The sequence below is a fragment of the Agelaius tricolor genome, unplaced genomic scaffold (genome assembly GCF_023055355.1).
Source record: "Agelaius tricolor isolate 1412-34295 unplaced genomic scaffold, bAgeTri1.0.p SCAF_17, whole genome shotgun sequence".
Classification (NCBI taxonomy): Eukaryota; Metazoa; Chordata; class Aves; order Passeriformes; family Icteridae; genus Agelaius; species Agelaius tricolor.
The window spans coordinates 2,709,254-2,722,541 of record NW_027269277.1 but is presented as its reverse complement, the minus strand read 5'-3'; the positions used below and the strand labels follow the sequence as shown (position 1 = coordinate 2,722,541).

The window sequence follows — 13,288 nt, the reverse complement described above, 5'->3', positions numbered from 1 at the left end:
GTACCTTCTGGAGCAGCCCTGTTTTTAAATACACCTCTGGCCTGTTTGCTGAATGCATGCCCACCACCAAGCCTCTACAGAGACTGGTATTTTTCACCAGTATTTTTCACAGTTTAGGAGCCATGATTATTAAATAACTCAACCACACGTAAGCTTTACAAGAAGAAATATGAAGGAAAATGCCTCTTTGAAAACCTCAAACTCTCTAACAGCACATTTCTTTTGCCTACAATGTTTTCAAAGAAATCTAAGCAGGAAGAGTCACATTTTTCCCAATGATGTTTCCATGCACGTGGGGGGTGTTTGTATTTGTCTCTGTATTTTGTTTGCCTGTGTATATTGGGAGCACGAGGGTGTCCATCCACATTTATCACACATTCAATTAACAAAAGTTCCAGGCAGTAAATATTGAAACTGCAGAGATGTGCCCATCTCAATATCTCTTGCTGTGAAAGATAGCCAGGCTCTAAGGATTTCAATCTGCCACATTATTTGATTTTTGGGAAGATTTGTCTTCCCTTCTGAGAATGTACTGGGTTCTCAATATGTGAGAAAATGACTCTTGGTGATTGGGAGGTTAGGATACAAATATGAAAAGTGCAGCTCTGAGTTTTAGTGCTATGATTCTTTCACTAGGTTATTTGACTCATTCATGTACTGTCTCTCAGTATTTTAAAATCCATTTTTTTCTACTGAATAGACTCATATTCTTAAATTTTACCACTGAAAATGTAGGTACACTATGTAGGTATATTACCACTGAAAATGTAGCAAAACGACACATTTGTATTTTCTCCAAATTGTGAGCTTCTGCTTATTTCATAAATAAACACATGTAAATCAAATTCAGTTATTTATATGCATAGAGATGGATATTAAGTGTGATATCAGGAATTTTTTCAGGGGCATTATTGACTTTTTGCAGTCTTTTAAATAGGTGCTATGCATTTGTGCTCTCATTTCCAAGGAAGGTGTTCATTCAAGCTGAATTCCCTTATTTCCAATAAAACCTGAATGATGGTATCAGAAGCATGAGGTTTGATTTTGGATCACTGAATTCCAGCTAAGGATCAGGAGCTGAATTTTGCTCTGTTGTTCTCAGTGTTGTTTTCATCCTTTCTGAGAGAACTTCCATGGCTGTTGGATGGGTGAGGTGCCCCCTGCTCCTGTTCTCTGTTTGCTCCTGAGCTGTGATATGAAAGTCTCCAATCATGGGTTTTCTCCCACAAAAATACTTTTCCTAGCTCTGGATCTAAACCATCCATGTGCTGCTGGTTTTCCCCTCCCTCTCTTGTGTGAGAAAGAAACCACCATTGGACAAATTCTGGTCTTTTCCAGACACTTGGGCACGTGTGTTTCAGACAAAAAAATGAACGTCAAACAGGTGACTGGAATTTGGGATGTCCTTCCCTTGGAATGTTTAGGGCATTTGAGTAATTGGAAATTACTCAAAATTTTGTGATTTTTCTGACAACCAGACTTGGCCAGTGTCTGCACAGACAAGGTTGTTCAGGACTTAAGAGGAGTTAGGATGGAAAGGGATGAGGGGAAAGGAAGAACTTTTCAGTCTATAATTATTATTGTGGTGTGAAACTGAATCAAAATCCTAAGTGCCACATCAGAGATCTTTGCAGATGCAGTTTTAAGTCATGTTTAAGTCACATATTTTATTAATTACATTAGTGTTGACCCATTATGGATGAAAGCAGCAGAATTCTGCTGCTGACTGAATATATCTGAACGTGTGGCTGTGTGTTCACATCTGGGCTGAAAAGTGATTCAGGTCAGGGATTTATTGGGATTGAAAGGCAAGGTGTCTTTATGGTATTATTGACTGATTTTTATAGATTGTTAAAATTGTTTCCCTCTCTTTGAGAAAGAATGGGTTTGGAGCTGGAAGTGAAGAAGAAAAGTAACACAGACTTGGAAAAAAGATATGGTACAGTTTTCTATTTAACTAGAAGAAACTATTTCCATTCCTAAAGATGGTACAAAAATATTGATTTTAATTTTTTTAAACTTACCTGATGTAAAATTACAGTTTTTGTATAACAATAAACTGTCTTCTAGCTTTGTTGCATTTTTATTTCTTGAAATGAATTTAACAGCAAGTGCTTTTGCTTGCTAGTACCCAGTTATTATAACTACCTAAGCACATAGGTACAGATATTTTAAATTATACACTATGAAAGCCTAAGTATTTTCTAGCTCCTGTCTTCTCTTTTCCAAAGTCTGTTTTTGGAGATGTTGAACATGAAACTATCTGTAGCCAACACACCAAGGAATCAAACTGAAGGTGGAAAAGGGCTTTTCTGTTTAAATAAGTCTATTTGTAAACAAAACTTCAAGAGGGGAGGAAAACATTGGATTATGTTCTCAAGCCTAGCAGAAGGGAAGCAACAACTTCTCCAGCCTGCTGGGATTTTGATTGCTATTGATTTCAAAGATAGAAGCCCAAACAACTGCAATTTGTACAAGAAGTGTTTGTTCCTCCCAACTGGTGCTGAACTCAGAACTCAGTGAGAGCTCTGGCTGAGAGCGGCTGCCGCTTGGAAAGGTGTGGGAGATGATGTTGTTGTTATTATTATTATTATTATTATTATTATTATTATTATTATTATTGTTGTTGTTGTTGTTGTTGTTAGCAGTGATCAGCACTGCTGTATTCCCTGCTCACAGTCCGTGCTGAGTCACCTTGATCTGCAATTCTTTCTACACCTGAGTGGGAACAAGGGATTTACCAAATATCCCGCAAGAAAATCTGGCTTTTCTTCCTTCAGATAACAATAAGTGACTCTATCCAAAACCAGATCTCTAATACTTTTCAAAGTGTCTCATTAGACACACTGAATCCTTCCCTTTTTAATTCTCATTTTATACATTGTAGAAGCTTATACACATAGATATATACAAACAAAAAGATAATTTCCTAAAACTTTTCTTGTTTTCTTTATAAGCCACTCTTCAAAGACATTTCTTGCTGTTTAGGAACATGAGGCTGAATGGATTTTTCAACAGCCTGGAGTAGATTTTTAATCTAGCAAAAAGGATATTGTGACTAATTAAAAAAAAAAAAAAAAACAACAACAAAAAAAAACCAGGGATAAACAGATAGGTGTTTGCTTACCCATGGGGGAATCATCAAACCTACTGGTTTTGCAAACAAGAGGCTGGGGGATTTGATGAATGCATTTTAAAAAATTCATGTGGCCAAAGTTGTAAATCAGTCCCTGCTGAATGATCTTCCCTGATTCATTCTCGTTCTTCATCCCCCACTTCTGTGCATTATCACTTTGGCCAGATTTTAACCCAAGTTACTTCATGTCCTGTCCATCAAATATTGTCTTTGTTCTTCCCTGTTGGAAAATAATACAAGGTCTAACACTGTGAGATTCTTGTTTTCTTGTCTTTAACGGATGGTTTAAGATTTTCTTGCCATGTTTTCCTATTTTTATATGAATATATTGAAACTGTGGTGTTGGGGTTGTGTAAGAATCCAGACATTTGTAGGATCTTGCACTTGGTGTTGTGTCAATTTGACATTTGACACCAGCACTGTGGTAATAACCAAGGCAATTAGTGCCAAGTGTGTAAATCTTGGCAATATATTAGAACCACAATATTTATCTATTTCTTACATCAGAATTCTTAAAGATCATAGAATGATAGAACAATTCAGGTTCCAAGGGATCTGTGGAGTCACCTACTCCAATCATGGGACTCAAAACCAGCTTCTTTCAGATCAGTTTTCTCTTGGTCTTGTTCAGCTGACTTCTAATAATTTCCTCAAGAAAATATTAGAATAGGATATAGAGTCCTCAATAGGATCCTAAAGAATATAGAGGTGTTTAAGTGGAAATCAGAATCTTAAATGTCTTTATGCACATGCCTTATGCCTTATTCACTACCCCCGTGTATAAATATCCAATGAATTCAAATTACTTATAAATAGTAAATAATTTAAATAGATCTGTTTGTGTGTAAATAGTTTAAATAGATCTATTTGTGTGTAAATAGTTTAAATATATCTATTTGTGTGCATTTTTGGGGTGAGCCCCCAGTGCACTGTTTGCTGCTCACTTGTACGGCTCATTAACTTTTATATTCATCTTTATTTTATAGATATGTTGTGAGTTTTTATTTGAATTTCCTCTAGCTGTAATGAAAGCCCTGAGAAGCTGACACAATCTTGATTGTTTCGCTCACAATGAGCACATCAAACCTCTTCAGCAACTTCTCTCAAAGGTTGGATATTAAAAGCAGACAGGAATGATTCTGACAGGAGCAATTAAACCAGGAGAACGTAATTGGAGGCAAAAAAGGCTTTTGATGCTTCCTGTGTACAAGATATACAATTATCTGCTCTCAGCTCCCAAGCATGATTTATTAGTTACAGTAGTTTGGCTTTGAAGCACTGAGCAGGGCTGAGCCAGGCTGTGTTCACTTGTGAGAGGGCTCCAACATCTGTCCTGACAATCCTCTTACAGGCTGCCTTTGAGGAATTAGGAGATGGCAACATGAGCTCTGCAATGGATATCAAACAGCCAGAGGTAGGAAAAGGGGGGCTGGAAGGGGATATTCCATTATTTCATTGCCCCCTTTTAACACAATAACTCCTTGAACTGTTTGTTTTTATTATTCCAGATGGGAGCAAGATGCATTTAAATGAATAAAATGAAATAGAACAAATCAAATGCTTGGCTGCTGTTCAAGAGCTGCTAAGGCTGAGCTTTATTAAATTCACATGAGGATGTGATAACTGTGGAATTTCACACAATGAACTGCACTAATCTCACTCGTGAAGAACATAATTTTTCTTGAGATAGATGAGAGAATCTGAAATTTTGTCATGAAAAAAACAAAGCCCCTTTGGAGTTTTATTTTCTGAGGGCATTGACTGCCTGAGTGAAATCTGTCCATGTCCCACAAACAGAATCTTCATGCACAATCCATTTTTACACATCAAAAGTTCCAAGGGTTTGTTCTTTCTCCATGGCAAAGTGGAGAATACTTCAAAGTTTCTGTGTTCTGTGTTAAAACTATTCCCTGTGCCATCTACAGTCCCTTCAGGAATAAGCATATCTGTGTTTTAAAAGGGGACAAAAGCATGAAAATTTAAAATTATATTAGATACATTTAATTTATATTTAAATAAGAAAAACTTAAAGCAGAGCAAAGCAAATATTTTTAATGATTATCTGCAGGATATAATTCACATTGATGGATTTTCTTTTTTTTTTTGTGACTGTATTTTTATGCCTCTGCAGTAGAATGGCTGTTTATAACTCAATGTTTTTCAGACATTTCTTGTTACTTAATGAAATTAACATTCTTTTTAATATGTTCTTTTTCCTTATTTATTTTTATTGAAACTCCAAAAAATTTGAGTGGAAAAATTGCAATTTGAATTGGAAAATTTGAAAATTTCTGATAAAATAATATTATCTGAAAATTGAAAATTTCTGATAAAAATAATATTATTTTTCCTCCCTCAGAACTACAAAAGTAAAATTCCTGACAATACTCACATGATACGTTTTCTTACATTTTCTACTTAAATGCACTGTAAAGCTGCATTCATAAACTATTTCCCTGTATCTAAAATGCTAAAAAGAAAAAGAAAATGCTAAAACTCAGGGTTAAAAGACTGAGGTCCCAAATTTATTGATGACCTTTAGCAAAAAAAAAAAAAAAAAAAAGAATTTTAAATACTATGGGAAATTTTTATAGGAACTGATGAATCATCATTACCTTTCCAAAATCATGTGGGAATGATTAGAGTGGACATCACGTGGAAATAAAATTAAAAGGAGTAGAAATCAGCTGCTGTTTTGATGAAATCTCACCTGTTTCGTTGGGTAATATCAAAGAGACCAATTTTCTCTTGTGGGCTGAATAACTCATTTAGTGTTTTCTCCTTTGGAAATGAGTGAGAGGCACGAGGTGCCTGCTTGATAAACTGCAGGAACTCATCAAACCACAACTAGAACTCACCTGAACACGCCCTGTACTTATCCCTGAAAACAACAGTGCCAGGGTCTGGAAAAAGGGGTGGCCAGACAAAGCCATAGCAGCCAGAGAACCTCCTCTCCTTGGGCAAGCAGCCCAAACAAAAGCTCAGATTTAATCACAACTGGTGTCAATCGTAGCTTTTATATTGATAATCTGAGAGAACAGGGTTGGGAACACAAAGTCTGCTTTTGTATTATTAAGATGAAAATATTCTGCTGGGCTTTGATAACACTGGAGATGCTGAGGCTGTTACAGAAACAGATTGAATATCAAATATATCTGCAAAAAGGACTTTTTATCAAGATCAAGTCCTGATGAAAAATGCCACTTAATCTTTATTTTACATCAGACAGGTTTAAAGACTGCAAGTCATGAATGTGGATCTGTATTTAATGGAAGTATTTAGTTTAGAACACTCTGTGCTGAAATATGAACCTTGAATTCAGTAACTTCTCATCTGATCTAAAAAAAAAAAATTTGCCAGTTTATTTCATATTCAAACACAAAATGCTCTATTAATAAATTATAATTTACCAGTGGATGTCACAACCTTATGGGTAAATCAGTATAAGCTGTCATTCCAAATGAATTCTGTAGCATTTGAACTCATTTCAGTGGAACTAATTTTGTTTGTTGTTTGTTTTTAAATTATTTCAGGAAAAGAAAGTGTCTGACCAGTCACTTTTAATTTGTACATCTCAGCAGTTCTGGGTTTCATGAGAGACAAAATCAGATTTGGTACAATGAAGCAATAGTTGGCATGTGCTAATTTTATATAATGGGTCAATGACTGGACAGCTTTTGTTTGTTTAGGTAGGATGGGGTTATTAGTCTGCTGTTAATTTTTTAATTGCTTTCTTTTTAGGGTGTTATTTAGGAAGGAGAATGAGGAGCTGGAACAGGAGGTTTCACTTTTGAAAAATGTAGTGTGATGGGAATTCTCAAGTGAATGTATCATAATCTTCCAGAGGGGCTGTGGAAGATTGGCTTTCCCTGTTTGTGTTCCAGGACTTGTGTGTGGTTGTAAGCTTTGTATGGATTTTCTTTTCTGTAATTGTTTTTCCTTTAGCCATCCTGTGGCCTGAGATTGGAAGAAAAAGATAAAAGGTCAGAAAGGCTTAATAGCAATTTTGTTTTTGAAAGAGAGAGGCTGGTTGATCCAGCTTAAATCTTTACAGCTGGATCAACCAAGGACTTGAATTACAGAGACAAAAATGACAACTTCAAAACCTCATGGGTCAGCTCAACAGCAGCTGTAAGAGGAGAGTGAGAAGGAAAGGTGAATCCATGGGACAGATGGTCACAATATTTTGAGAGGATAAGCAAAAATAGGTGGGAATGGAAAACCCCTTCCTTACCATGGGAACAAGAAAGAAAATAAAAGAAAAATTAGTTTTGTCACCTTGGTGTTGGGTGAGTGGTTGAGGATGGTTGGGTTTCTCCATGGGAGGCAGAAGTGCATTGGCTGAGCCCATGGGGGTCCATGGAGCCATGTCCAGGTGTTGCTGGGATCTCACCAACACAAGGGTCAGGCCAAATCCTCCTACACACCAGCATCTTGTGAATAGTTTAGGAGAAGTGTGAGAAGAGCTGAGGTGATGTTTCACTTGTCACAATTTTTGGCTTCCTTTTATTGTCTTTAGCACATTTAGAGCAGGAATGCTGACAGGGGAGATCAGAGGAGGTGTTTCAGGCCTGGATCTCTCCTGTCAGAGCAGGGCACAGAGGATAAGCAGAGCACCTGCAGCCCCACCATCCACTTGGGATGATGGAATTCTGGATGTGGCAGACAGACATTCAGTGTGATTTCTTCCAAGTGATAATGGTTTCCGTTTTGAATGACTGCAAAGGTAACAGAAATTTTTTTTTTTTTAAATGAAAGACTTAGGTTGGAATTCATTTCTTCTGTAGGAGGTGAAGGCAGAAACCACACAGAGAGAATCACTGCTGTAGCTGTCTCAAGCTCACACAAGCTGCAGTGAGTCACTGACTCTCTTTCCTCTGGGTCCTGTGGGAGGTAACTATGTGAGCACTTGGCTTTGAGATAGCTGAGGCTGAGTAAGATGGTTTCTGAAATCTAATACAAAAATAATTTAAAAAACCAGGGCTCACAAAGCTGAGAACATTTTGAAGCCGTGACCTTCAGTCCTGTAGGCAGATTGCTCTCGGTTAGAAAGTTGAGGCAATTAAAAGATGGATAACATAGAGAGGAGTTTTCAAAGTAAGTGAAAGTATTGTACTCAGATATTTTCACCTCCATTGACTCTACTGTTAGGGTGCTTGTTCCATGTATGTTGTTCAAAGTTGTTTGAAATATTAGTACATTTTACTGTGTAGAGAAAGATTAAATCCTCTGATACATTTCCCCTTATTTCTCTGGAATAAATTGATATGCAAATGATATGCTGTGTTAAAAGGACCATATTTCTTACCATCAATTTCTCCTCATAAAATCCTTTTTGTATCTGTATTTTCACCAGTCTGATTCACCTGCTTTACTCTTTGCCATAAGCTGACAAAGACCCAAGTGCATTCATTCTACTTGTCTGGCACACCAGTTATAACCAGCATAAACACAGCAAGGAAAGGGGCTGTGGAGAGGTTCAGTGGATCCTGGTTCATCCCAGCAGAATGGAAACCATGAATCAGGAGAAAGTGAGAAATGTCCTCAGGCAGTGGGTGGTGTCAGCACTTGCTTTTTTTGCAAAGTTCACTGGTGCCAACACTCAGGATTTTGTTTCCTGTGATACATCCAACCTTGGTTGTAGTTGAGACAGACAATACAAATCAACACACTCCATTTCCAAAAAGCTTCAAACTGTTTTTATTATACTGTGCATACTTTTAATGCATTCTTACAAAACTCTTCAGTTTCCACTTTACTCATTAGTCAGGAAAGACAAACAAAGTGCTCCTTGGAATGGGCAGCTACAGGTTTCTCTTATTTATCCTTCTTTCCTTCTTGGTTTTTGTGTCAATGACCTTGGTAGAAAATTCTTTCGGGGTAGATCCTCCTTTCAGGGTTGATCCTCCTATCAAATTTCTCTCTGGCTCACAGAAGTCACTGCAAAACCTCTCCCACACCTTGGGAGGCAAAGCCACACCCTGTGAGCTGTGCTGGCACTGGTGGCACTGGGGACACCTGGGACAGTCCCCATGGCAGCACAGCCTCCCCAGATAAAATCCATGTCATGGGCCAGGAGGCAGAGGGTGCTGGTGCTCACAGGGGTCCCAGGACACGGAAAGAGATGAGGATCTGACTCCATGTTTCAGAAGGCTGATTCATTATTTTATGATGTATATTATATTAAAAGAAAATGATATATTATAACTGTACTGAAAGAATAGAAGAAAGGATTTCACCAGAAGGCTTGAAAGGAATAGAAAGGAAAGGAATGAATAACAAAAACTTGTGACTCTCAGAGAGTCCGAGCCAGCTGACTGTGATTGGGCATTAATTAGAAACAACCAACATGGCCCAATCAAAGATGCACCTGCTGCATTCCACAGCAGCAGCAGATAATTATTGTTTTTCTTTTCCTCTGAGGCTTCTCAGGAGGAAAATCCTGGCAAAGAGATTTTTCAGAAAATGTCATGGTGACAGCAGTCAGTGTCATCCTGAGCTGTGGGACAGGCAGTGCACAGAGAGCTTCTTTCAGAAAACACTGGATATTTCAGCATATAACTGCTATCACAAAGCCTACATTGAGTTAATGCTTTTAGAGATTTCCTGCTCCTCTTGGATTAAGCCACCAGGGCTGCTTTAGGAAAAAAAAAAACAAAACAAAACAAAAAACTAGACTAAGAATGATAATTTTTCAGGATAACAATTCTGAGACGGGTTATAAATGGAAAATATTGCAGTCAGTTGCCAATTTCCCCTTCCATGAAACTTTTGGAAGACTGAGCAGCACAGCTGCATCTTTATGCAGGAGTGTAGGAGCAGAAGTTGGAAGTAGGGTGATGGGAAGATGGGAAGTGGGCACTTTGAGGGGGAGGATTTCATCCAAATTAAATCTAGAATCTCCTGAAATGTCACTGAAATATTTGAAGCAGAAGAAACTTGTTTCTTTGCACAACTTTTGCTGAAGTCCAGGAATTTTGTCAAGTGTTGGGAGGTTTTTAATGTATTCTTCCTTTGGAAGGAGCACTGTGAGGGGTGAAGAGAGCCTTATCTTGTGGGAAAACTGAAATTAAACTCCACTGTAATACAGTTCTATACTTTAACCACATTTTCAGCATAAGGACAGCTCCTGCCTTGTCAGAGTTCATGTTTTAGGCTGGTGAGACAAAGCTGCTCTTACTCTGTGATAACAATTTCAGACTGGAGAGCCTTCAGACTTGAACCTTTCTGAATAGTCCTGATATTCCCATGCAAAACTGGAGGAGTAGAGAAAATCCAACCTCAACACAACCCATATTTTAATCCACTTTCTATTTAGATAATTTGACCCAAAAAAATTACTTTTAATGGCTGCATGTTGGTAAACCATAACAAAGAGTTTCTATCATTATTTCTTATTTGGCTGATTTCTTCAAGGCTACATCTTGTAGCTATTTTAATGGAAAACCAAAGTTACAGCTATTATCTGATGCTCCATGTAATTTGCTTTCTTCTAGTTTGGAGAAATAGCACGCTGTTACTGTAGGAAAAAAAGAGCAAGATAAAAGCATGATGAAGAAGTGAAATTATTTTCTATGAAGACCTCTCTGCAATACTGTACAATGTATTGCATTTTATTTATTCACAGCTTTGCACTCCAAGAAAACCACAAGGAGATGAAACCTCAAGAGGAAAAGCCCTATGAAATAAGAACAAACAATATCAGAGCATAAGGTGTCCTGCTAACCTTTAAAAATGCAATTCAGTCCCACACAATTTTCCTCAATCAGGAGCAAATCTGCAGTCCTTTAGCAGCAAACCAATCACCTGGGTTCTCACTCACTTTGATGTGTGAGTTGAAATTTAATACAAAAAAGAAAAGACCTTTTGGGAAATCGTATTAATGGAGGTTCATTTTCATTATGTCCAGTTTTCTTTCATTATTGGGTGCTTGTGGGGATAGGTCTTTTCCCTGGAGTGCCCTTCTCTAGATTATTTTGTTGTGTGTGTGCTTCTTCCTGTGCCTTGAAACCAGTGTGATATTCTGCACTCCTTTCTCCCATCTTTTCTTGCTGTGTTAATTTTACCTGGGAAATTCCATAGGTTAAAATTTTGGAATCGTGGCTCCCTCACTGCTCTTTGACACGTTTCATTTTTCTGTTCGGTGGCAAAAGGTTGCTATGGCTCTCTAGGATGGGATTCATTTGGAGCTTTATATGCAACCAAGGATCTTTGCATGATCTCAAGTGCTGAACAACAACCAAAAAGTGAAGTATTTTAGTAAATTGCTGGAGTTAATGACCCTTATGATGATCGAGGGTCATTATCTGCTTTTAGCTCCCTCTATTACCTACTTCTACTGACTCAAAGCACTGGAAGTTGATTGCCATGGTGAAGGAGTGCTCCTGCTTTACAGGGGAATCAGAGGCAACTGCACTTGCTCAGGAGTTGCTGAGTGCCACTGGCAGAGTGTGAGGTCATCCCTGTTGTTCAGAAATTCCAACTTCTGCACATGCCCAAGCTGGGCTTCTCAAACAGCCCAGGCAAGCTCTGCTCTCTGCTGAACCAGCCACTGACTCCTGGGGAAGCACAGCAGGGCCAATGCACGGAGCTCTCCAGAATTCCATTTATCTGCTTTTCATTCCAGGTTATCATTAAGAAGGCAGCCAGGATGGAACAGGGAGTTTAACAGAGAATGCATGTGTCATTGGAAAGGCTGGAGTTACAGATAACTCCATTACTGCCACTCCTTTATCTAATGCCATATTGATTTATTTTCAAATTACTTAATTTTTCAGTGTTCTGTACAGGTTAGAGATCCATCTTTTCAGCCACATGCCAGACTGGTATGGGCTACACTGAGAATTATACCTTTTATGACATTATATCAAATCAGGCAATTCTGTGTGGCTGGATAATGAAGTGTTGCATTTAGCTAAACCGAGCATTATGCCAAATTAAACTGTAGTTTAACTCTCAAATTTGAAGCAGAAGTTACTTTGGGTTGGATTAATCAGAGAGATGTGTGTGTACACACATTTATTTCACCAGTTGCCTACAGATGTCTGCAGAAGAAAGAATGTTTAAATATTTAGGGCTGACAAAGGCCTGTGTTTGGAGCCATTAAAATCAAGGCTTCTCTTTGCTGCTCACATCTGTTCACTGGGGGTTCCCTCACCAGGTTAAGGCAGGACTGGGTGAATCTGAGTTGAAACAAGACCAGCCTGGTTGGAAGGACAGTGGTTTGGTCCAAGTGAGGCGTAATGGCAATGTTACCTTGCTAATTGGAGAGGGCAGGAATTGCCAGCTCAGGAATGATGATCTGAACACTTTTCAGGAGAGGGAGATTACTCTGAAGGAGTGGAAGGGAATTCTTCCATTTCAGGAGTTATAATCAGAGATCTCTGACCAATAAAGACATTAATGTGATAATGTGATAACGACAATAAAGTGATTAATGTGTGGCTGAAGTGTGCTGGTCATCCTCAGCCGTCATCCTGAGAGAGGGCAGGTGGGAACCAATGAAAATTGAGTGGGAAATCTTCAATTTAAGTGAAACAAAATGTTCAGGCAAACAGAAGGGCCAAGGTGTTACCCAAGACAGTGCCTGTTATATATACTGGAAAAAGGTGAAATCGAGATTTAGATTCGGTGAATTAGGAGAGAGTTGTGATGTGATAATTCTTGGCCTTTATTTGAAGAGAACTCCTGTGCTGCCTTCCTGAAGAAGTTGCTTCACACAAACTTTTACTGTCCAGTTGTTCTGTTTATCTATAATTTTGTGGATAAATGTACAACAACATTCACTTGTAGCACAATTTGTTGAGTGTCATCCCAAAATTCACTGAAAAAAGTTGTGGTTTTTTTTTTATTATGGAAAGTTAACGAACCTATTCATAGTAGAACCTAATGACTGTTTGTTTGGAATCCCTACAGTCAGATAAACACAGTCATAGATTTTCATTTTTCAGAGGGCATAAAAACGCCCCATTTGGAAATCATCTGTATTATTTGGTCTATACCTAGAACAAAAGATGGAGCTTAGTAGTCTTCAGTCTCTCATAACTACATTCCCATAACAAGGACACGGAAAGCTTTTTGAAAAAGAAAAAAAATTCAGAGTAATTACTACTGTGAATTATTGACCACTTCTTCCACATATTAGGAACTATT

General features: G+C 38.0%; 1 protein-coding gene across 3 annotated transcripts in view; it reads left to right on the top strand.

Annotated features, from left to right (window-relative positions):
• The window catches only part of PCDH11X (protocadherin 11 X-linked), a 431,181-nt gene that overhangs the window by 82,245 nt on the left and 335,648 nt on the right, over positions 1-13,288 (top strand). The gene's annotated exons all lie outside the window — the stretch shown is intronic.